This window comes from Dasypus novemcinctus, chromosome 12, assembly GCF_030445035.2.
Source record: "Dasypus novemcinctus isolate mDasNov1 chromosome 12, mDasNov1.1.hap2, whole genome shotgun sequence".
Lineage (NCBI taxonomy): Eukaryota > Metazoa > Chordata > Mammalia > Cingulata > Dasypodidae > Dasypus > Dasypus novemcinctus.
Window position 1 is genome coordinate 75,492,482 of NC_080684.1, and position 27,208 is coordinate 75,519,689.

A 27,208-nucleotide genomic window follows, 5' to 3' on the forward strand; every position below is an offset into this window, starting at 1 on the left:
AAGTTATTGAAATGATTGACAAATATAGAACTTTTTTTGAAGGAAATGACCTGCTCAATGATTTTGCTAAGGTCAGCTTCTCTGTAGAAATTAACTCACTTTCTGTCTGGGAAAGAATTAAAAGAGTACTTAAACTTTCACAAAATTTCAGCTTCCCTAATTCTGGTATTCAATTCAATTCATTTGCAAAATTATCTATTTATATCTACTCTGTGCTGTATACTTGTTAGGTGTTGGGAAATAAAAAATGAATAAAACAAGGCCCGTACTCAAATATTTCAAAATTTCATTGGGGAGAAAGAGAAGTCCACAAACAATGATAATGCAGTATAAGAAATGCTAAAATACCCTGGCAACGAGGGACCACTATCAACTACCAACTGATGATGCAACTGGAAAATGACCTTATACGGAAGGTTCAATGCGGATCAGCAGAATATCCATGTCTACATAAAATACCGTGACTTTAAAATGCTGTTTGACCTAAAGTAAGGGGGAAATGGAAAGGAGAAATGAGTTTATATGGCTACGAGTTTCTAAAAAAGAGTCTGGAGGCTGGCAGAAGGATTGCCCTCATGCACAACTGAGCAGAGTCAGAGAGACAGATAAAGCAGATACAACCCCCAGATATTGGTTCCTTTGAGGGCTAAAGAGACCCATGGGAGTTATGGTCATGGCCGATGGGGTTAACTACCAGGGCAGATGGCCCCTCTTTGGAAATGGTGTTTATGTGTGATGAATCTGGACTTAGATGGGATCTCCCTTCATAAGACTTTCATGCTAATGTGCTGGAGGTGCAGTTAATGTTGGGGTTTAAGATATATTTAGGGGATTTGAATCTCTGGACTGACAATGTGATAGCCAGGTCCTGAGCCTCAACAGACTCCAGCACCTACAATCTGTTTTATTGGACTTACCACACTCAGCTAAGATGGAGTTGAAGAAGGACAACCACCACACCATGGAGCCTAGAGTGATTACAACTGAAAATGGGAGGATTGCATCCAGCATCCATGTGGAATCTGAGCCTCCTCTTGACATAGAGGTGCAATGGACACAACCAATCCAATGTCCACATAGAAGAGGTGGTATTGGACTGGGAAAAGTGGACATGGTGGACGATGGGTATGGGGAAAGGCAGGAAGAGATGAGAGGTGGAGGTGTCTTTGGGACATGGAGCTGCCCTGGATGGTGCTTCAGAGGTAATCACCGGACATTGTAAATCCTCACAGGGCCCACTGGATGGAATGGAGGAGAGTATGGGCCATGATGTGAACCATTGTCTATGAGGTGCAGAGGTGCCCAAAGATGTACTTACCAAATCCAATGGATGTGTCATGATGATGGGAACGAGTGTTGTAGGGGGGGGGGAGAGGGGGGGTGGGGGGGTGGGGTTGAATGGGACCTCACATATATATTTTTAATGTAATATTATTACAAAGTCAATAAAAAAAAAAAAAAAAAGAAATGCTAAAATAGAGTAGAATGGGGAGGAATCAGAGCCCAGGAGAGGCATCTAAGTCTGTGGGAAGGCAGAGAGGTTTCACGGAGAAACAGCAACTGGGTAGTAGTCAGGGAAATGGTCAAGACCTTCCAAGCAGTGTGAGTATGTATGAGGAAAGAAATTGCTGAGCATTGGTACCCTTTAAAATATAAAGCAGAAAGTAAGGAAAGTGTTGGGGTCTGGAGTTCTAAACATGGGAGACATCAGCACATTAGACTAAATGAGATCACCCAAGTAGTGAGTACAGAGAGAGAAGAGATCCAGTGATTAAGCTCTAGGGCAGCACTTCATCCCTTAGAGCTTGTTGAGATGAAGAGGCGCCCCTAAAAGATTCTTAGGAGCAGTGACCAGCGAAGTGAGGGGAGGAAATCCAGTCAAGTGTGTATCTCTCATGCCAAGTGAAGCCTGAGATTCAAGGAGGGAGTAATCAAGATTGTTAAATACTACTGAGAGGTCTCATAAGATTGGACTGAAATTAGCATTGTGGAGGTTGTTAGTAATTTGGACTAAAGCAGTTCACCTGTGGTGGTGGTATAAAGACCTGGTTGAAGTGGGCTCAAGAAAGAAAGGGATGAGCATTGGAGAGAGGAGATAAAGATAAAGCGCAAGGAGTTTGCTGTAAAGGGAAACAGGGGGGTAGATTATATAGGGCAGGCCCCGATGGAAATAGAGTCCTGCAAGAACCCCCAAAGGAGGGACCCACTCTAAAAACCACGCCCTGGTTTGCAAGTATATGTTTATATTTATGCGTAACACCACCTGGAGGAGGTTTGACTATAATAAAAACAAAAAAGATAAACTGAAAACAATTGAACAAACCCACATTTCGAAATGAGTTGCATAGAGTTTTCTAAACAACATTCTATAAAGCTTTATTAAGTTTCATCTGATAGAAAATTCCATATTTTTAGTGTTGGTTTTGATCTCCAATTTCTCCTCTAGAAAAACAATCAGTAAACTCCTTAGCTATATGAAGCTAGAGGAAGTATATTTGCTCTGAATCCATTAAAATCTACTTCTTTCATATTTGGAATCCATCATGTTCTCTTCATTTGTCTTTATCATTTATAACCCTTACCTTCTGATCTAGAATGGTCACTTTTTAAAGAAGTTACCTTTTTTTTTCCTTTTAATATTCACTCTGGAAAATTCTGATCACTCTGAGTAGCTGTGCAAAAGTTTAACTAAATACATCTTCACTTCTTTTCCATCTGTGTCATCTCTGCCAAATCAACAGTTTGCCAGGGATGGATTCCTTTGAACTATACATAATTTTTGCATCTTTATGAATTTCAGTTTTCTTCCCAAGGGTGGCAGGCCCATTGCATGGTGACCCCAATGATCCATACCCTTGTAGGACACCCTCGCCTTGAGTGTGAGCATGACCTAAGACTTGTTTTTATTTTATAGTCCATAGTTAAGTGATGGGAAGTCACTCCTGTGATTATTTTACTTTACAGGACAAAGGTGATAGAATGTTACATCTCTGATTACGTTACATCATAAAAGCCTCCCTCTTCACAGCCTGGAGAGAGAGAGTGCCTCCTGCTAGCCTTGAATAGGCAAACCACCATGCTGTGAACCGACGATGGAGTACCCGTGTGTCAGGGAAATGTGGTGGCTTGAGGAGGGCCTCCAGACAATGGTCAGTAAGAACCCAGTGCCCTCTGTCACACAGCTGCAAGGAAATGGATTCTGCCAACAACCTGAATGAGCTTGAAAGTCCCTTCTTCCCTAGTCAAGCTTTCAGGTGTGAGCACAATCATGACTGCAGCTTTGGAAGACTCTGATCAGAGGGCCCAAGAAAGCCAGGCATGGAGTCCTGACCCCAGAAACTGTGAGGTAATATGTGTCTGCTGTTTTAAGCCATGAAGTGTGTGATAAATATTTAATACTTATGAAGCAATAGAATACTAATACACTGTGTATTTTCTTAGGCATATGTCCTTTCTATACACACATCCCTGGATATCTATAAATCCCAATCTGGTAGTCTGTCATTAAAGAATAATTTCAACAAATTTAGATATATCTATAATTAAATTAAATAATTTATATTATCATACTTACTGTTCATTTATGATACTCTTTTATTTTTCTGCTAATTTCTGGTCTTTGATTGGATAGTTTGAGTTTCCTTCTGCTTGATTAAAAATTACACATTCTGGGACTAGGCCCAGTGGTTAGGGCGTCCGTCTACCACATGGGAGGTCCGCGGTTCAAACCCCGGGCCTCCCTGACCCGTGTGGAGCTGGCCCATGCGCAGTGCTGATGCACGCAAGGAGTGCCCTGCCATGCAGGGGTGTCCCAGCATAGGGGAGCCCCATGTGCAAGGAGTGCACCCCATAAGGAGTGTGCCCTGTAAGGAGAGCCGCCCAGCACAAAAGAAAGTGCAGCCTGCCCAGGAATGGTGCCACACACATGGAGAGCTGACGCAACAAGAAGATGCAACAAAAAGAAACACAGATTCCCATGCCGCTGACAACAACAGAAGCAGACAAAGAAGAACATGCAGCAAATAGACACAGAGAACAGACAAGGGGGGAGGGGAAGGGGAGAGAAATAAATAAATAAATAAATGAAAAAATAAATCAATAAAAATTACACATTCTAGTTTTGTTCTTTCAATGACTGCTGTTACTAACCATTCTTATAAATATTTAACCCTAATTTTCTCTTAAACATATTGATATCTATATTTGCTTCCTAACACAAGTCTTCTAGTATTCTACTATGTTGATTTGGTTTTTTCTCTGCAATTATATGGATATTAATTAGAATTTTAGTTAGGAATAAACTTTACCACCTCAACATCACATGCTTCTCTACAATGTCCTAAACTGTTTTCTTACCAAGAATTTCCTTTGAAAATGACTTCCTTTTGGGTGTTTGGAAAAGCCTCTGAGGCCTTATATGCCTGAGAATATTTTTATTGTGCCTTCACTTTGGAATGACAATTTTGTTGGATATAAATTTGTTAACAGTTTCTTTTCCTTCACATCTTAAAAATGTATTCTGGTATTCTTAAAATTGTCATTCTTATGTACCTATGTGTGCACTGTTCCCCTTGTCCTTCTACTTGGCACTCCCAGAACTTTCCTAATCTAAGGTCTTTAATCTCATACATTTTGGAAATTTATCTTCAGTGTTTCTTTAAATATTCACTGCTCTTTATTTTTATCTCCTTCCTAAAGTCCTATTATTCCAAGGCTAACACTTCAACTTCTACCCTCCATGTCTCTTTACTTTGTTTCTTCCCGTTATCTTCTGCTTCAGTCCTCTTATTGTCCAACTCACCTTTTCCTTCTGTAGTTAGATCCACTCTCTTTTGTTTTTAAACTTACCTACTGCTGTTTCCATTTCAGTTACTGTATTATTCATACCTAACCTATTATTTTCACTGGGTTCTTTTTTATGAATGTACTTATTTCAGGTTGTTAATATTATCTCTTATATACATTAATATAGTTGTCATGACTGGCTTTGAATTTTGGACCATCTGTTCCAATAGCTCTGCTTCAGATGGTATTATGCTAATTTTACTTTAGATAGTATATCTAGTTCAATTTGTTATCTATTTTTACTCTTTACATGTCAAATTATTTTGTCTCCTGGGCTCTTTTCAGATACCTTGTCTTAGGAAGAGACCTAAAACCAGGCCCTAATCTGTGACAACAGCAGTGTGTTTAGGGTGATGGGAAAGGGTGAAGCACAATGCAAAGAGTTCTAGCACCAAAGACCTACTCCCCAAGGAAATCTTCTAACTTTATCTTTAAACACTTTGAGAGAAGCAGCGAGGAAGATAACATTTCCCTCATTATAATCATTTGTCCTGAAGAGGAGGGAATGGAAGAATGAATACTCAGAGAAGTTGTTTATTCTGTACATGTTTTTACCAACTTTTTGCCCTCAGTAGGTTTTTTCACTGCCTTTTTACTATACCAAAGACATTGGCAACAACAGCCTGGTCCATGCGAATAGGGTTATAGGGCAATCAATGACTGTGTCAGACACCAATTGGGAAAAAGAACAGACCCTAAAAATCTTTCCTCCAATCAAAGTGTCCCTGGAACTTGCAAAAGTCCTCTCTTCCTCCACTCCACCATTGCTCTGACCCCTCCATACATCTTCAACAAGCATCGACTCAAGCAGCTTTCAGAGCTGGATTTTAGGGACAACCAGCAGCTCATGATAACTCATTACCTTCATTGCATTGTTCATCTCAATAAAGTGTCAGGTCAGTCCCTATGTCATCTCTGATCTTCAGCAGAGGAATGACTTTGGCAAGAGGGAAAAATCTCCTAGGGTAAATAAAACTGAGAAGTTCCACCACCTTCACTAAGCCCCAAGAACTCTGATATTTCTGGTATTATAGCATAAAAACCTTTTTTGGAGATGTAGCCACCTGGGAGGTTGTTGTTTAATCAGTGAATTCATTCCCATTTACTGCCAACAACATGTAAGAACCAGGAAATCCTAGAAAATGGTGGTGTGACTCATTCATTCAGTCAAAAACACTCATCAAGGGAAGTGGATGTGGCTCAACTGACAGAGCATCCGCCTACCATATAGGAGGTCCAGGGTTCAAACCCAGGACCTCCTAGCCTGTGTAGTGAGCTGGCCCACACGCAGTGGTGATGCACGCAAGGAGTGCCATGCCATGCAGGGGTGTCCCCTGTATAAGGGAGCCCCACATGCAAGGAGTGCACCCTTCAAGGAGAGCCACTCCGCCTAGGAGTGGCACCCCACACATGGAGAGCTGACACAGCAAGATGACGCAACAAAAAGCGACACAGATTCCTGGTGCCACTAAAAATACAAGTGGACACAGAAGAACATACAGTGAATGGATACAAGAGAGAAGATGAGGTGGGGGGAGAGAAATAAATAAAATAAATGTTAAAAAATAACATTCATTAAGCAAGTTGTACTTATCTTCAAGGGGATCTTCACTAAAAGAATTATAAGTGAGATAAACAGAGTCTTAAATTATTACAATAAATGAATTCATAAAGTTTATATATAGTTCAAAGGAGCATAGAGAGGGAAGCTCTTAATTTACCAAGGAAGGGTACAGAGATTTTTCAGAGACAAGTCACCTAAGAAGAAGGAAGGTAAAACAATATCAAGGCCACAGTATTGTTGACTCTCAGCAAACTCCCTGTTAACAAGGCCCATCCTCAACTAGTCCAATATCTTTACACAAAGACTCTGCCTGCCATCTCAGAAAAACAAAATCAAAACAAACTGGCCAGACTACTGTCACTGGGGCCCATAAACTGCTTGCCTAAATCAATTTGGTATATACTGGTTCTGGACTCTTGGGAGTGTGGTTGTAGGTTAAGCCAACACCTAACTATCCAGATGTGGGCTTGCATGTTTACCAAGGAGAGAGCACCTGTGCCTTTGAAACTATGACATCTGGTCATACGTATGTTCTGCATGAAGATGTGAAACCATGAGGAGCTTGTTCTCTGTTTTGTTACCATTTTGTTACCACTTACTTTGTATTATACTCTGTAGGACCACTGAGTAAATCAGCTCTGTGAGCAGAATTAGAAGTTAGATACCCCCTGAACCTCCACTATGTACTGTAATATCAAATCTATGTGAGTGCTGTAATGATGTAAAAAGGTATAGTCACTTATGTGTCATTTCTTACTAAGTCTACATGAAAAGATTTTGCAAATTAAATGAATTCAGTTATTTAATAAATATGCATTTGGTGCTACTGTTTTCCAGGTAATGGGGGTAAGTACTAGAAAAAAGAAATAACCAACAGTTACCTTCCCTACTTTCATGGAATTTAGTCTTATGAGGGAGACAGGCACTGACCACATGCAAGGAATGCTATAAAAGGGAAATGCAGGGCACTGTAGATGCATAGAAGTGGTACTTTAAAAAGTGACTTCCAAAAAATGACTATGGGAAATTAATATTTCATATTAAAATCAACAGAGCTGGAATTGTATGCTTCACCTTTTTAAAGGTCATATTGTGACGGGTGGCATTGCTTACAAGAAGCTACCCAAAGGAACAGCATAATGCATATTTCTGGGGCTTCAGTTTCACTTGAAGACTTGGGAAAACAAACATACTTTCATATTAAAACAAACCTGGATATATTATGGAGTAGAATGTATGCATTTTAAAGATAAAAGATGAAACTTCAAAGAAATTTCACACTTGCTGTGATTTCCTTTGAACTACAGCCCCAGACCCCCTAGGGCTGTATATTGTCTCTCCTCTGCTTTTAGGGTACTTTCATCAGGAAAGAAATAATGTTTAGTGAGCAGTAGAAAGAGCACGGACTCGGATTTGGATCTGGGGCCCAATACCACTCTAAATTGATGGGTAGCATTTGCTAAGCCAGGTAACCTCTCTGAGACTCAGTTTCCTTTGGTATAGCTTAGAGACAATGCCTATCTCTTGAAAATGCTGTTCAGATTAAATCATATAGCAAGTAGAAATTTTCCCAGCATGCAATTTGCTATGAAACAGGCACTCGGTAAATATGAGTTGCCTCTTCCCAATATCTGGGAGAAATAAATAGTTGTCTAGCAATCTTTTTTGTTTAAACTTAGACAGCTAGAACTACAGAAGGAACAACCAAAGGAAGCAGGTTTTGGAAAGCCCCGTGTTATGTTCCCATCTGTTTATTCATTAGTATAATAGCTACTGTAATAACAGCTAACAAATGTGAATATGTGTGTGGTGAATCTGAAAAGCTTGTAAACTGTAATTTAAGGAAACAAAACAAACAAACCTACCAATTTTCCATATGTTGATATATTTTTATTCTGTGTTGCTACTTTTAACCATTCCATATTGATTATGACAGAAAAAACAACCAGGACTGCATCCACTACTCTTATAAATGGAGGATAGAATTAAAGAGTGAAAAAGGTCTTGGGAAACTCTAAAGCAGTATACAGTTTGCAGAGTGTGATTATGACTATGATCATAAGGATATGCTAATAAAGAGCTCCATGATTCTCAATAGTAGGTACTCCCATATCTAGACAGCTTGTATATTCCTTTTTTTAAGCTTAGTTTTTACTAACTTCTTGTCTCCAATGTCCTAAGTCCCTATGTCCAATGTCCCTAAGCAAACTGAAAAGCTGAGCAGAATTAGATACGGATAGGAGAGGGAAAATATGATTAATTCTTTTCTTTATTTTTAAAGAAGATTTAAAGTGCGTAAATGTTATATTGAAAATATAGGGGATTCCAATATACCTCACCTCTCTCGCCCTCCTACACTTTCCCCCATTAACAACATCTTCTGTTGGAGTGGTACATTTGTTACAATTGATGAATACATTTTGAAGTATTGCTATTACCTATAGTCTATGGTTTACATTATGGTTTATACTTTGTACAGTACAATTTTATAGGGTTTGACAAAATGTATAATGGCCTGACATTTTTTTCAAATAAGAAGGTATATGTACAGATAGATAGATATATGATTCACTTTTGCCAAATGTTTACCTAAAATAAAATCAAGTGTTTTAATATTGTAAGTAATTAATTAAGGAGTTTCTATTTGTTTAACCTACTGAGACAAAGAAAAAAGAAAAATATAGCATGGTTGCTTTTTTTTTTAAAAAGATTTATTTATTTATTTATTTCTCTCCCCTACCCCCATCTCAGTTGCTTGTTCTCTGTGTCTATTTGCTGTGTGCTCTTTTGTCCACTTCTGTTGTTGTCAGCAGCATGGGAATCTGTGTCTCTTTTTGTTACATAATCTTGTTGCGTCAGCTCTCCATGTGTGTGGCGCCATTCCTGGGCAGGCTGCACTTTCTTTGGCGCTGGGTGGCTCTCCTTATGGGGCACACTCCTTATGGGGTGCACTCCTTGCACGTGGGGCTCCCCTACGCAGGAAAACCCCTGCATGGCAGGGCACTCCTTGCGCGCATCAGCACTGCACATGGGCCAGCTACACATGGGTCAAGGAAGCCCAGGGTTTGAACCGGACGAATGCCCTATCCACTGGGCCAAGTCTGCTTTCCAGCATGGTTGATTTTATTCTCAAATAGTTGTTACTTAAAATAAATTATTTTATATTAAAATACCATGATATGAAGTTGAGTTGCTGATTGAAAAATCACTTATGAGTGTCTGCAGTGAAGAAAATAGGCAAAGGTTCAGCAGAAACATGATGGTATACCAGACTCAGTTCACCAGGTATGTATCAGGCAGGTTCATGGCCTCAGTCAGAGAGGTGATTCCCAGGGAAGAAGAATGTGCATGGGCTCCTTGACTGCCTGGCAAGTTCTAAGTGGTACTGACAAAGGGCACTTCAGGTCTTAACAAGCCTCAAGATTGGACTGACAGTATAGAAAGAGTCAGGCATTCTAGTTGTCTTAAAGCAAGATAATAAGTAGCTGTCTTTGAACTACTATAAATGAGTGTTCGAAATTTTCTTTAGGGCTCTAATAGTGGCTGTCCCACATTCTTGCTTACATGTAGGACTGAAATACCCTTACCAACAATCAGGAGTGAAACAGAAATCATTATCTCCTTATCACATGCACGAATATATCAAATACATTAACTTATGAACCTGATTTAGCCAGTGCAAACAGGAGTTACTGTCAGAATCTCCCTCATTCCAATGTTTTATGGCCAGCCTCCTCTAATACTGCATTTCTTCTTTCCAGTCTTATGGAAAGTCGGCAACTCACCACATGCCCCACCAATTTTCCTGTTCTCAGAGGATTGTGCTGATCCCTGAAAAGCTCCTTACTCTGCTCTCAGGCCCCTAAGGAGAGGAAGAATTTCCTTTGATGAAAGTGAGAAGAAAGAAACTCTACACCTCAAGCTTCCAGGGCTGTTTTTTCTATCAATTGTTTTTCAAGGATACGGGAAGAACCAAGTTCTTTCACAGGACTTTTTGGGTTTCTAGTGGGCCTGAATTCACTTGACAGCTTCAAGAGTCTGAAATTATGGCTGGACAGCTTTCCATCTCTAAGACTGATCCCTTTATCTGTTACACAATGGGTATTAATATGTGCCTTTAGTAATGATGAGGTACTTGGTGGATGTGCCTTTCTTCTTTGAGAATAAAATTACCAAAAGACCTTAATCTTATCCTGTACCTCTGTGTATTTCTTATAGTATAATTGGTCTCCGTGGATAAGTATGTTCTAATTCTAAAGCGTAAATACTAAATCTACATTTTTCAGGAAGCCTTGGTATAAGACTAGTCATAGGGAAGCAGATTTGCTCAATGGATAGAGCGTCTGCCTACCATATGGGAGGTCCAGAGTTCAAACCCAGGGCCTCGTGACCCATGTGATGAGCTGGCCCAGTGCAGTGCTGATGCGCGCAAGGAGTGCCGTGCCATGCAGGGGTGCCCCCCGTGTAGGGGAGCCCCACACACCAGGAGTGGCCCTGCAAGAAGAGCTGCCCTGTGCAAAAAAAGCACAACCTGCCCGGGAGTGGCGCTACCTACACACGGAAAGCTGACGCAGCAAGATGATGCAACAAAAAGAGACCCAGATTCCCATGCTGCTGACAAGAATACAAGCGGACACAGAAGAACATGCAGCAAATGGACACAGAGAGCCGACAACTGGGGTGGGGGGCAGGGGAAGGGGAGAGAAATGAAAAAATAAATAATAAAAAAAAGAATAGTCATTGTTCTTTGATTGTAAACAGAAATTGACTGAAGCTAGCTTAAGTTGAAATGAACATTAGGGAGCTAACAAAATCAAAGAAAATAATAAACAACAAACCTTAGATATAAGGAGACAGGTAACTCATTGGGATCACCTGGATATATCAGTCTACCAATGGAATTTCCCTGAAGGAAATCAGCATGCTATTAGTATTAGGAAGCAAGAATGGATGTTAGGTTTGGTATATAAATATTTTGTTTTTCTCTGGATATTACAGTATCCTAGACAGATTGTATATGCCTGTCAAATTTATTTGCATCCTCAATGGTTCCACAAAATTGATACTGAATAAAGAGTTGCTGATGTTAATAGGGATCAGGATTTCTTAATTATTAACTCTTAACTGCTGTCTTTCACCAGAATTGGGACCTTTGGTGTCTATATTGTGTCCTATTGTTCTTGCTTTTGTGAAGTTCCTTCTTTCTTTACCAGAATAATATTTCCAATAAAAATTATTACAAAGAACACCAAGAGCCTTTTTTTTCTTACAACCACTGAATAGATCTAGGTTTTCATTTAAAGTCCCACTTTCTTTTATGGGAGTTCGTTTGATCAGTTTTTGATTCACCAATCAGGTAGCACCTAAACTGTATGTGAAAAGGAGCTCCACTGAGGGGATAGAGAGGAGAAGCTTTTATAGGATAAATGTAGAAACAAACAAGGGAATGTTTGATATAAGCCAAGGAAATCGGCTGATGTCACGTTTCCGTTTTATGTAGGAAAGTGTTACAAAGTTGGGAGCAGATAAACATTGATTAGTATGGTATGCCTGTCCATTCTGAAACTTATTTCTCCTGGACGGAAACTGGCTTCTCACAGGCACTTCTCATCTGGAATTCTGTAGGAGGTTTTCCATTGTTCCATTGTCTCAGAAAGCTCCTGAAGAGCAACTGCTTCTGTCTTCCGGAAAATTCTTTCTCAGAAATGCCTGAACGCAGCAACGCCCAAAGCACACAGTGGTTTTATTTTGTTTTAAAGTCCCCTCATTTGGTCATTTTCCCAATGATCTCATTGGAAACTTGACCAAAGCACTCGGGTCATCACCATTGATTTCACTGGGTGACTGTTCAGTTCCATTTAAGACCCGTGGGGTTACTCACTCGGTTGAACAGATTACAGGCAATGCCTGATCTGAGTCAGGGTGTCTATTATTTTTATTTATATATTTTAGTCTCAGTCCACTATAGAAAGTACAATTTTTATCTCATTTTCCATTTGATAAGCTATGTTAAGAGTAACCATCTAACTTGAGGGTGATAGGGAATTTGAACAGAATCTTGAAACTCAGTCTGTACAACCAGAAATAAAATAATTTAGATTGACAATCACAATTAAAAGCATACATCCAGAGTTGATTAGCTGCCCCCATATTCCGTTAAACTAAAATCCTAGGTCAGGAAATAGGTCTCGTTCATGGATATGTTTGAGCCTGACTGATATTATGAAACACCTTAACTTGGTCCTTTAAAATATTCAGGTTATTCATCACTGTGCCAGACTTACCTACATAAAAGCAACATTTTTCATGGACAGCCAGAGTATCTAGAGCTGTTTATTTTGCAAGAACACTGATGTTAAGTTGTCAGCTTCAGCCTGGAGGGTCTGAAGAACATTTTAAAGCTCTGTTTCATAACCTTAGATATATTTACAGCTGCTTATCCCCCATTTGTTCATTTGTTCCTAGGGAAGTTTTGATGGTGTGCATGAGAGAGCGGAACCCTGTATTATAGTAAGTCAAGATATTGGGGGTATTAGCACTCTTTGGTTGATTGAGACCCTTTGCCCTAAAGATCCTAAGTTAGTAAAGCCCAAGATTTTGATCACACAGAATGGCGAATTATATAAATGCCTACATGTGATGTTAATACATGAACTTAATATAAAGTTTCACAAAAGGCTTTTGAGGTGAATCACCTGCCACATGTGTAAATTCAATAGCTGCAGCAGCATCCTTCCTCTGTGTGGAATAGTTCTCTCTTCTTACACTGACTCATTTCTTGAATGCCTCTAGTCTCCAAGCTCTGACATTCTCCCAAAGTGATTGGCACATGCCTCAGTTTTCGATTACATTTGCTGTATGTCCCAGATGAAGGTTGTTCCTTTTCGCTTACATTTTCTCTTCATTTATTTTCTCATTCTGGGAAGGACCCTGGAGAAAAGCCCAACTGAAATTACGTCCAGTTAATTTACAGTTCTTGGGTTGTTCTCATTTTGCATTGGCAGTTTTAAATCAAGTCTTTTGTCCTGACATAGGGTTGTATCTTTAAGGCATGTGGAAAGTTAACTTCTTGTTAAGAGGGGTTGATAATGTACTGAGCCATATAGTTCAGTGTGAACATCAATTCAATGGCTTCTACTTACAGTGGAGAAATTATTGAGACGAAGAGTCATTGATTGGAATGAATCTACAAATTGTGTCAAGAGTCCTGGGTTTAATCATGTATGATTATAGAAAAATAATTTTACAGCTCTGAAATTCCAGTGATGATGCCATTCATCTTTCAAACTAGTTGTGTAAATTGTATTACACAATCTAGCTCATTCATTCAGCAAATTTTATTTGCACTCCTTCTATGTAGCAGCCACTGAGCTAGGCATTGGGGACACAGAAGAAAACAGACAAGGACTCTGCTTCATTAAGCTTCAATTCTGTTGGGGGAAGAAAGATATTTAAACATATATATATACATCCTATATATAGGATAATCTCAGAAATTAATGGTTAATTTGAAGAAAATAAAAGTGTAATGGAATGAGGGGATGATGGTAGCCAATTTAATTAGGATTGTGCTCTAGGACTGTTGTAACAAAATACCACAGACTATAATAGTACTATTTCAATATTCTTTAATCAGTTGAAACAAAGGTATCATATTAATGCAAAGTGTCAACAATAGGGGGTATATGGGAACACTGTATTTTTACATGAATTTTCTGTAAAGTTGTGACTTCTTTAGTTAAAAAATAATAATTTTAAAACATTATGCTAAGTGAAAGAAACCAGACACAAAGTATTATTATTGTATGATTCTATTTATATAAAATGTAAATTTAAATAAATCTATAGAGACAAAAATAGATTAATGGTTACATAGGGCTGTGGGAGGATAGAGATATTGAGAGATGACTGCTAAGGGGTATGGGGTTTTTCTTTTTGGAGTAATGAAAATGTTCTGAAATTGATTATGGTAATGAATGCACAACTCTGTGATTACACTAAAAGCCATTGATTGTACACTTTGGATGGATTGAATGGTATGTGATTATAGCTCAATAAAACTGCTTTTAAAAAGAATAGCACAGACTAGTTGACTTAAACGATGGAAATTGATTGTCTCTACAGTACTAGAAGCTAGAAGTCCAAAATCAAGGTGTCAGCAAGGCCACATTTCCTCTTAAAAGAAACAATCCATTCCATACTGTTCTCATAGTTTCTGGTGGGCAACCACCAATCCATGGTTTTCCTTGGCTATCAGCAACATAACTCAATCTCTATCTCTGTCATGCAGCCGTCTGGATTAGGACTCACACTAATCCAGTTTGGCCTCGACTTAACTAATAACACCTTCAATGATCCTATTTACAAATGAATTCACATCTATAGTACTGGAGGTTAGGACTTGAGCATATCTTTTTGGAAAATACAATTCAATAATAGATGGCTAAATGAAAACCTCTCTGATAAGAGAGGTGAGTAATGAAAAGAAACTGACAATGAAAAAGGCCAACAGAACTGCTTTCTGAGTAGAAAACAGCTAGTGTAAAAGTACAGGAGAATGACTTTGGCATAGTAAGGCAATGAGCAGTAAGAGAGAACCCAGGAAAGGCAAGCGGGGACTAGATATTAGAAAACCCTTTAAATCATAATAAGAAACTTGGATTTCATTCTAATTGCAGCAGGAAACCACTGCTGAGTTTCAATCAGAAGAATAATAAGATTTTATATATTAATATTTTATTTTCTATTGTCTTAGAATTAGATGTAAAAGGGGAGAGTAGAAACTGAGAAACCAATTAAGATGTTGAATATAGGAGATAAATTGTCCAGGGACTTGAAAAAAATGGTCAAAAAAAAGAATGAGAAGTGATGAAATTCAGGATATATTTCGGAATTTTAGCCAACAGTGTTCATTTATATATTGGATGTAAAGAGGTGGTGCTGGGCAACAGAACAGAGGAATCCTGGATGACACCTCATTGTTTACACAGGTGAACAGTAGTGGTAATGGCAATAAAGGACATGTGAAGTACAGGGGAAGAAGTAGCTTTTGAGAGTAGTGGGAGTGGAAGGATACAATGAGTAGGGTGAGAAATTAGCTTTTTGGTCATGCTAAGTTTATGATGTCTGTTAACTATCCAAGTGGAAATCATTACTAGACAATTGAGTATATGAACCTGGAGCTCAGGGGAAGAAGTGAGAATTGAAGATATAATAAATATCATCCTTATATATATGATGAGTGCTTAATCCATTCATTCATCTAAGCATCCATCCATTCTCCCATCAGTCTGTAATATTTTTCTAAGTATTGTTTACTTACTACATATCTATTTAGTTATTATCATAGTTGTTCAATAAATGAGAGTGGGATCTGAATCATAAAATTTTATGAAACACAAATTTCACCATGTCTCTTACATGTAATCCTGCTTTGTGAAATCTGCAATGGACAAATAAGGTACAATTTCATATTCATGAATACTTAATTTGGTGAAAGACGTCATCTAGTGTTACATAAGCTTTTTAAAAAAATCTAATGGTTCTACCTGACCTCAAAAGATTTAATTAATATTTCCAAGAGAATATTTATATAAACAACAGCAGAAAAATTGTCATAAGCAAGGAAGTCATTAACTGGACTTCACTTTTTAAAAAACAAAACCATTTATTTCCTCTGTAGAATATGCAAGTTTGGTGGATTTTATCCTTAGTTTAATTTTTTTTCCTACAAAGCTTTCTTTAAGTTTTGGAATTATTTTGAAAATAATAAGAAATTGGAAACTAGCTTAGGCAAGGAGAGAAAATTTTATAATAGCCACATTTGCAAGAAGAAAAGACTATGCTTGAAAAACTTAAAGACTTGCCAGAAGGTACACATTATAGATATACTGAAGAATAAGAAAATTGATGGCATGATACAATAAGCAGTTTACAATCAGTTTTTTTTTTTTTTTTTAAAGATTTATTTATTTACTTAATTCCCCCCCTCCCCTGGTTGTCTGTTCTTGGTGTCTATTTGCTGCGTCTTGTTTCTTTGTCCGCTTCTGTTGTCGTCCGCGGCACGGGAAGTGTGGGCGGCGCCATTCCTGGGCAGGCTGCTCTTTCTTTTCACGCTGGGCGGGTTTCCTCACGGGCGCACTCCTTGCGCGTGGGGCTCCCCCACACCGGGGACACCCTTGCATGGCACGGCACTCCTTGCGCGCATCAGCGCTGCGCATGGCCAGCTCCACACGGGTCAAGGAGGCCCGGGGTTTGAACCGCGGACCTCCCATATGGTAGACGGACGCCCTAACCACTGGGCCAAAGTCCGTTTCCCTACAATCAGTTTTGAAATAACTTTTATTTCTGACATAGAGAACTGGAACCTGAGAAAATAACAAGTGTGAAACTGAGAAGTCAGCAGAAGCCTATAACTATAAAAGAATAATGCAATTCTATACTGATAAGCTTGGTAGATTTTTGTTAACACAATATATAGTACTGGTGGGATTGTATGCACCTGAAAAATTTCAGGCTTCTTGAATTCAAAGACTCTAGTACGTGCTAATCATTTGAACCATAAAATAATTTAAAAAAGGGCTGTATGATTTCACCGGAAAAGAAAATGTTTTAAAATTTTCCATTAGAAATTGACTGCTTATATTTAAAACTATCTGACACATTCTAAATTTTGAATATAGAATCAACACTGGGCAAAGGATGTCGGGCCATTTGCTACAATGTTTTTCTTTTGGAATTGGATTGTTGAATGTTAGGAATCTAGATTTTTGTTGTAATTCCCTTCCTTCACGCTAGGGCAGGAGTCTAAATCATTGGAAGTAATGGAATCAGAAATAATCTTTCACACTTTGTTCGCAGCTTGAGACCCACAGGCAGTGATTATTTCTCTGCTGCTTGCACAGTATTTCCCAGGCTGACTATCAGACTGTGAAAAGCCTTTACAGAGGAGAGAACATGAGTGGAGGGCATCATGGGATGAGAGCACATAGGACAGGGCACTGCAAGGACGAAAGAAGATATGAACGTTTAGCCAAATGAACAAAGAATGGATGGTTAGAAGGAGCCAGAGTCATTACACTCAGGCAGTGATTCTGAGAAACAAAGCCATGCTGATAGGCAGTGAATAGCAAAGGATAAAAGCTCAAGCTCTGCAACTTGGCAATTTGGCTGCCCCATCACCCCTCCACTCCTGTTCCCCCATGGGTGTGATAAAGACAATAGCACCAACTTCAAAAGGTACGGTGAGAATTACATGAATTAGTATATTTAATACCTTGAGAGCAGTAAAGGCAAGTAGTAAGTCCTTGGTAAAGATATAGCTTTTATTTCCAAACCTTAGACAAGCTTCAGAGTGACTTCAAACTTTATGTGAGCTGAAGTTTGGATGACTATTTATAATTAATATTCCATCCTTAGCAAAGAATATTTTTAGTAGGAAAATGCTCACCTGTGCACACACACAAACATATACAGTCCAGCCAATCATGGCACAGAGGTGAGACTGGTAAGGGATAAATTTAGGAAGTATCTTAGTGTGCTTCAACCTAAAAATAATAACCAGAGATTAAAGAACTCTCGGAAGGCTACAAACGGGGGGAAAAAGTAGAAAATTCTTCAGGTCATGTTATTGGCATTTTATGAGAATTTGATAAGGTGGTGCTAAATTTGTGCAGGGTAAGAAGGACTTCAGAAGGTAATAAGAATCTTGGCCCATGTGCACATAAGGTGCTGTAAGAGGCTTAGTAATTACCTGAATGAAAGGACATTGCCATTTCCATAATCACAATTCAGATCCAGGGGTCGCTTATGGTTGCTACTGTTATAGCTGCCTTTCATCTTCTGTAGCACAAGAAGCTTTTAGTGTGATGCAGTTCCCTGTATTTTGCTCATCTCACCAGAATTTCCATGAGATATTCAGCCTGTTTTACAAAACATTTTAAATACTACAGCCTTCTTACGAAAAAGCTTTATGGTCTGAATATAATAGCAAAAATATGAATAAGAGCAACACATAAAGTCTAATGGACTTAAGGTAGTGATATTTTTACTTTCACCTTCCAGGAATGATCACATGCAAGATTAATGATACCTAATCACACCTCCATCTTCGTCAGGTAAGTCTGGCAAATTTAAGGTATATAGAGGGGGGATGTGTTTATGTCAGAAATTGTCCTAAATAATCTCCACCAAAATTACATGACAAGGTCATTCTGTTCATAAATTATTGTATTGATAATCCATGCCCTTTGAAACTAACAAAGGTGTTAGCAAGGTAAGAGTCCCCAATAATCTACTGTGTTGGGCATCCCAAATGCCACTCCCAAATTTGATAATTCACTAGGAGCACTCATAGGGCTCAGCATTTGGTCATACTCAGGGCAAAGATTTATTTCAGCAAAAGGATACAAAGCAAAGTCAGCAGAAGGAAAGGGTGCATGGGATGAAGTCCAGAAGAAACCAGGTACAACTTTCCAAGATTCCTCTCTCTGTGAAGTTCCACAGGGAACATGCTTAATTCCTCCAGCCAATGATTTGTAACAACACATGCAAATGTTATCTATTAGAGAAGTGTGTTAAAGCCTCAGCACCCTAGGTTTTTACTAGGGACTTGTCAAATACATACCTTCTACTCAACATGAACCAAAATTCCAAGCTTTCAAAAGGAAAACAGGTGTTCAGTATAAACTATATTGTCTGTACAAATGACTGGGGACCAGTGAATCACTCTTATCATTTAGGGAAAGTTCTGTAACAGTATTGGGAACTATTTATCAGTGTAGCTTCCAGAGGCTTGCCAAGGGCTAGTCTTGCAAGCAGGCCTTTCCAAGGAACAGCAGTATCAGGCCTGCTTTGTTAATTCTTTTTTGCATGTACCAAGATGGATGTGGGACCAGTTTCTAAGACTGAGGATAAGGGAGCTTAAACTTTCAGACAACCCTGACGCTGACTTACCTGATGAAATGGTCAGAAATGGTAGCATGGGTCTATGAAATGGGTCACTGCCAAGTGACAAGTGAATAGGCTCTGTTAATGTATTTTTATCTCTGCCATCCAATCATTGCTCTTCCAATTTTTTTCTCTAAGGAGCCATCAGCTCCTATTTTAAAGAAAAGAACCTAATGTAGCACTTAGATAAGAATCTCATCTACTAAAATTATGATTGACTAATTCTCCTAAAGGACATCATCACACATATCAAAAAATAGAGGCAAATTCCTGTGTCAGATATTCAAGAATCTTGAAGAAGTATAGTTAACATTTGTTTTTCTTTAAAATTACAAGTTCCAAAAAAAGGACATGCAGAACCCAGGAGTCATTTTTGACCCCTCCCTCTTTCTCATCTTTTATATGTAGTCAATTATTATACTGTGTCAAAGTTAGTTCCTAAAATATTTCTCAAATCTATCTACCTTCTCTCCATGTCCAAGCTACCATTATTGCTTTATGATATACTAGAATAGACTCCTAACTGGACTGCTTGCACTCCATTTGATCCTACCTATCCATTCTCTATCTTGTAGTCAAAGTGCTCTTAAAAAAACACTGATCACATAAGGTTACCCTTCAATGTCTTTCTGCATGTTGCTGACAAAAAAAAAACAACCAAATTATTAACAGGTCTTACGGACCCTTCCCATTTGGCTCATGGCAAACTTGGTAGCCTCAGAGCATCCCCCTATACCTCTTGCTTTCTGAGCTCCCACTATAGATGGCTTATTCAACCTCCGGGTCTGTCCACCAGCTGTTTCTCACCGCTCCGTCTTTTCTCATCCTCATAGGCTAATTTCTACTCACCTTATCAGTCTTGATTTGAAATGTCATCATTTTGGAGAAGGCCTTCCTAACTGACCCTTTCTCCCCAAGTTATGCATGCACACACACACACACACAAACACACATACTCTTGGTCACAGTCCCCTGTTGAGTGTTCGCCTAGCATCTTGCAGTTCTCCTTTGAAGATACATCAGAGCTATAATTCGTTATCTTCATAGTAAGTTGTATGTTGCATTACCTCTATTATCTCTTGAATATAAGTTACCCGAGGGCAGGAACTTCTTTTGTCTTGTTCACTGCTCTATCTTGAGTATCTAAAATAGTGACTTGCATATCCTGAGAATAAGTATAAATTAAATGAATGAACCAATCAGTATCTTTTAATTTCCTGTGTTCACAGCCCTTAGCATGGTACCAAGCACCATCAAAACAAATCCTTTCCAAAATATATGTGGATTGGTTGCTACATAAATGGTTGCAGTCTCATGACATTTCAAAATTTTTCCTAAGAATGAAGTATTTCATTAATATATTTGTTGTTATTGTGGGTTTTTTTTTTTTGCATTTTAGTATTGATAAAGATAGAGTTCTCAGAAATAGTTAAAAGAAGTAATAAAATATAATGATTAGAGGTAAAAAATAAAGCAAAGGCCATTTTCATCACTCAAGTCCTCCCATATGTGAAGCCTAAAAGATGTCTAAAGATGCATTTTCACACATTTTCTACCAGATAGTTAGATATGTTTCATCTATCTTCTTTAGTGAGTCATTTCTGCCACCTGAATCATGTACTTTCTATTATGCACCTATGGATCTTTCTCGGTGCCCAACTAAAAAGACTTAAAAGAAACAACTCTTGCCTTTGATTATCAATCACAATTTCATTTCATTTAGGACTTACTCATAGGCGTTGAACTTACAATACTGTCCTTATTTTCCTGTCTGATTCATCTTCCTGCTTATTCTTTCTTAAGACCATGGCTTTCAGAAATTCTATCCCTGTTGGACTGGGTAGTGCTGCATTAAAAGTTTAGTTTATGGTGAGCAGATGTGGCTCAATCAATTTGGGCACACACCTCATACATGGAAGGTCCTGGGTTTGGTTCCTGGTACTTCCTAAAGAGGATGAGCTGACATATGAGGAAGCCATCTGGGGGGAGGGGGACAGGGGGATAAAAAATAATTTTAGCTTTTGTACATATGTAATTCAAAAATTGAAACATTACTAAATATAAACCAAAATTTCTTCATAGGTGTTGAAATTAAAATAGCTTCTTCCTTGACTTTTTAGTTGCAAAAGTATAGATAAAATTTCCCTTCCTCCCTCTTAAGTATGAGCTATCACTTCATTAGTTTGAGTAATTTAGTACAGGATATAGCCCTGAAAATCTGCCACACCTGTTTCCCTAACTACACTTTCCAGAAGTCCTTGCTTGCATCCAACCATAGTACCACATTGACACAGCATTTTGAAAGGTTTTCCTCAGGGTTTTAGTTTTCATTTCATGTGTACAACAATTAATAAAGACCTTTACCACTTGCCCTTCATGCCTGGAAAACTTTTGATGAATTAAGTGATATAACTGACCTCTGTACCAACTGTAAGAACACTTGACTGATAGAAAATACTGGCAACACCAAAGCAATATCTCTAGATTGTTTTGTGCTTTGCTGCCATGGTTAAGCCTGGAGAATTTACTTAAATCATTAAATACACATTGTTTTTTTGGCATTATTATAAAGCGGTATCTTTGCCTTGGAAATTCCCCTATATATCTAAAATAAAAACAGAAAAAGCAACAACCTATGTAGCTAGTATAAATATGGATATGGAAAGCACATATTAAGAACCAATGAATGAAAACTTTCTTGGTAAGACAAATTAGGAAATGTAACAGCCACAGGATGCCACACAAAGAAATCCGTATCATGTAGCTTGTTCTATTGTATACTTTTATGCATTATCAATTAGTCAGACATGTCATGGTAGAGATTTCTACATGTCATTTTTTTCTATTTGTATCATAATAGTTCTTGGACAAAATCCATTAATTATTTATATCTAGTAGTACTTTCACCCCAACTTTTGTTATATTCATCCCTATATTCAATCTCTTAACACATGTTCCTGCCTTCACAGGATACATAGAGCTCTTTATTATTTCATGACTTTGCATGCTTTTCCTTCTTCCTGGAATAATTGTCTTCTCCACTTTTGGTCATGTTAATACCTACTCATCTTTAAGATTTAAATTAAGTTACATTTAAATTATATTATATGTTCTAGCTTGTTCTTTTACTTCATTAGATTCATTATAATTTCTAAGGATGTTCTTATTTGTTTATATAATTTGTGTATGCATATGTGATATATTATAAATATAGTATATGTATATTTGTTTATATATATACACACTTGACTAAGTTCTCGTCTGTTTTATTCTCCATCATATTTTAACTGTGATCTCTGCAAATTGCATTTATAGATATAAGATATTTGCTCTTATACCTAATGGACTGGGAAGCTATGCATTTGTTTCTCCCCAGAAGTGACATAATGAATGGAACAGCCAGAAACTGTTTGCAGAGAAGGAAGAAGAGAAGAATTTGGTGACCTATACATTCTCTGGAGCAAGAAGACTAGAAAACCAGCAGTAAGTAGAACTTGACTGAGACAGAAAAAGTATGTCAAAGGAGATTCAGGGCAAGAGATTTGTGAGCAAGCAGCAAACGGCTCAATGTGAGGCAACTGCTTGGGTAGATTAGACAAGGCTCTTTCCCTAGGTCTGAGGCTACAGAGAAGAATCCAACTGCTTTGGACACAAATTTAGCTAACACTATAGATCACATTTCTGAGTTTTGCCAGAACAAACTAAAATCTTTTACATAATATATGTTCTTTCCTTTACCACTTACTAAAGTTTGTGTCCCAAGATTAATCATACAAAAGCCCTTTAAAAAAAAAAACAACTAATTTGTATCTTCTTTCAATTTCTTGATGGTCTCAAACCCATTACCAACCAAGAAATAGCACATGCTCTTCCTTATGTCTGGTTAATTTTTTTTTTTAAGATTTATTTTATTTATTTCTCCCCCCACCCCACTCATTGTTTATGCTTGCTGTCTACTATCTGCTCTCTGTCCATTCATTGTGTGCTCTCTGTATATGCTTATGTTCTTTTTAGGAGGCACTGGGACCTGAACCTGGGACCTCCCATGTGGGAGAGGTGAGCTCAATCGCTTGAGCTGTCTCCACTCCCTGCTTTGTTGTGTCTCTCATTGTGTTTCCTTCTTGTGTCTCCTTGTTGAGTCATCTTTGCTGCGTCAGCTCGCTGCACCAGCCTGTCATACCAGCCTGTCACACCAGTCTGTCACACCAGCCCATTTGGGTCAGCTTGATCTCTTGCTCGTCTTCCCTAGGAGGCACTGGGAACTGAACCCAGGACCTCCCATGTGGTAGGCAGGTGCCCAAATGCTCACAGCCACTTCCCTGGTTAATTCTTATTTATCCTTTCTACCCCACATCCAATGTACCTTTTTAAAACGGCTGTCTCCATCCTACCTAATTTAGGCAGTAACTACTGACCATAGTATGTTAAGTCCCAATTACACATACATAAATTATTCATATGTAAATTCATGACAATTTATATATATCTTTGTGTTTTTTTTAGTTATTAGGAAAGATGTAGTTTAAAGAACAATCATGCATAAAATATAGGGTCCCCATATACCACCCTATTATTATCACCTTGCATAGGTGTGGTACATTTGCTACAATTGATGGAAGCACATTTTTGTAATTGTACAATTAACTGCAGTCCATGGTTTAACATAGGATTCACTGTGTTGTGCAGTTCCATGAACTTTTTAAAAAAATGTATTCTAGTACATTTACTTACATAAAACCTAAAATTTCCCCCTTTAACAACATTCAAATATATAATTCAGTGTTGTTAATCACAATGTTGTGCTACCATCATTATCATCCATTACCAAAACTTTTTCATTGTCCCAAGTAGACACTATGTACATTCTTGTTTTTCTTTATTTATTTTTTGGAACCACCGTCTCTTCCCAACTAGACACTTAAGTTTAGAGTTTATAGTATAGAGTTCCTATGTCTGTTTTGCCAATACTGTATTTCTTATTCTTTGCACATTGCCTGGTAAGGGGACTAATAATCAATAATTGAATGAATTAGTGAATTAACAAAAGCTGTGAGCCCAAGGTCTCAAACCCACATGGAAAATCTGAAGTGATAAGGCAGGTAGTTAAGCATACTACCCTCCTGTTGTGGGTCACTTTTTACTATAACTTACCCATGGTTTGTTTTCTTTGAGACATAATCATATTTTTCAGGGCTGCAGGCTGTGGCTTCATGTTAATTGGGCTGGTAATATATTATGTCATTTTTAAAGTGCGCCATTCAAGAGAGTCTGGTGGAAATGAAGTAAAATTAATTAATCCCAATAAACAAAATCAGATGATACAGAAAAAGCCATATTTTGAAGGAAGTTTCATTTATAATGAATAAATAGATAGCCATACAAACATCCACTTTTAGAAATAATTAGAAGAAAAGAACATATGTGTGATACTAAGTTAGGTTATTTCTGTGATTCGATTTTAATCATTTTTTCCAAAAAAAATGGGCCAAATTTGTGAAATAACCTTGATCCTTTCATTCACTTTTTCCTCGAATAACCATATGCCAATTATCTGACTTTGGTACCCTACTGCCATAAGGGCCCCATTAAGTCCTCTCAACATTGGTAAACAGCCCATAGTGGGTGGGACTAATGGTGTCCTACCTTCAGTAATTAGTGATGCCATCTAGATTTAATTGTTACTGCTTTAGATTAGTTCTTAACCGAAATCACTTATATATGACTGCTACTGTTAATGAGAAAAGATATTAAATATGGATTACATCTCTCATAGTCTAGCTAGCTGGGCATCTTGGACTTAATTCCCCCCCATCTGTGACCCTTTACAAAACATTAAGCACACCTTTTCAGCAGCAGTCCTATTACAGTTAATCATGCTAAGGAAAAGACTGCACTGAACCTATTATCAAGACACTGACATTAACCAAATGCTAGTCAGATGCGTCAGGGAACAAAGAGCTAAATCTAGCCTCTGTGTTTTCAATGGACTTTGAGCTTTTATGTCAATGTTATCTGAGTCTTTCCATCCATCAGTATGAGTATGGGGACTGCTGGCCTCTTTGATTACACTGACAAGTGGCCACATGTATTGTTACTAAAATTATAATAGTCAGCTCAACTACTTGTTTAGGAATTTTAGGTGCAAATTTTCTATTTATTTCTCTGTAATATGCATTCTTTCAGTAGAAACTAAATTGCAGTAAATACATGGGGTTCCATGAGAGAACACCAGGTTTTTAAATTCTGCAGGAGAGAAAAAATCATGTCAGATAGTAAATACAAAAATAATCTTATCAACATAAGAAATTCACTATAATGGCATTTTTCATTATGGAAATACCAACTATTGCCTAATGCAAAAATTATAGAGATAGCATAGCCTTATAGTATGAAAAAAATTTCAGTGTTAACAGGAGATAACAAACCTCCGGGGGAATATGCTTCTGAGAGCCTTGAAACAGAGGGAGAAGAGACTAAGTAACTGCACAGGAACCATGAAACCCAGCCATGCATGAATCAGAGATGCTTGTTGAGCTGAATTGTTCTTGCTCAGCCTTGCAAGGGAAAAGATGAAAGGTCTGAAGGACAGAGATGACGGGCAGGACTGCCTTCCATCAGGGTGAGCCAGAAGTTCAAGAATGAGCTTTTAACAAAGAGGAAATATTCCTGTTTTCCATATGAAGCATAGGACAGAGTGAACAGGGAAGTTGAAAAGGAAATTACAGATCTGGTGCTATATAGAAATAAGATAGCACCGAAAAGACACTAAACTAATCACACATAGTTTAGGGATTACCTATATGTTACTAGTAATCTATACATAATCTACTCTATAGAGTAGCTTTAGTTCTTTTCTGGGACTCCTTTACTATATTTTTAGTATATTGAATTTTAAAAATACATTCCAATTTTGCTTCAGGTATTGAAAGTCTTAGTATTTACATAAACTTTGACTCAGTAATTCCACAATGGGGAATTATTATTTTTTAAATCATGAATTATTACTTAACAAATAAAGGATATTTACCATGAGTTAGGTATGGTCTACACACGTAGTACACATCTAAAAACTCATTAATTCACACAGAAACGGTATGAGATAGATGCAATTACATTCCATAGGCAACAAAACTGAGACACAGGGAGTTTAAGTACCTTACCTAATATAACACGGCAATTGGGGCACAAGACTATGGACCCAAAAGTTTTGGTCCCTAGGAATTGTGCTCTTAGCCACTGCAGAATACTGCTGCTCATGAGAATGAGAATATCAGCCACTTGGCTGCAATTTTAACTAATTAAAACTGTGAAACCATCTTAAATGCAATAACTGGGGATTTGTTAAGGATGTTACAGTGTATCTACATAAAAGAGACCATCAAATATCTTTTTATGATACAAGAAAATGATCATATTGTATTGATTAATCAGAAAAGTGGCTTTGGTCATGGAGTATGGACACTGTGGAGCAGAAGACCCGGCAGACAAGCAAGGGACATACAGCAAGAATAAGAAACCTGTGTCATTTTGAGTTATTGAGATTGTGAGTTATATGTTACTGCAGCATAACATAGCCCATCCTAATTTATACAATTAATACATTGCTCTAAATACAAAGAATCTGTAGAAACAATCTAACCATATATTGGTAAAGATTAATTCTGTTACATCAGAATAAAGGAGAATATAAAAGCTCTTCAATTCAGTTATCATGACTTTTGGAGTTAGATGCATCTATTTTCTTTTTCTTTTTTTAATTTTTAATTTATTTTTAAATGTATTTATATGTATTTTTAATTAATTAATTAATTTTAATATTACATTAAAAAAATGTGAGGTCCCCATATACCC

The 27,208-nt window shown here is 37.8% G+C and overlaps 1 long non-coding RNA gene across 1 annotated transcript; it reads left to right on the plus strand.

Moving 5' to 3' along the window:
- The first annotated feature begins 2,996 nt into the window (after positions 1–2,996).
- LOC131280628 (uncharacterized) lies at positions 2,997–26,882 on the plus strand. The gene is made up of 4 exons (XR_009188296.1): positions 2,997–3,346; positions 18,473–18,525; positions 22,734–22,840; positions 26,789–26,882. It is a non-coding gene; the product is annotated as an uncharacterized lncRNA (long non-coding RNA).
- The last annotated feature ends 326 nt before the right edge of the window (positions 26,883–27,208 follow it).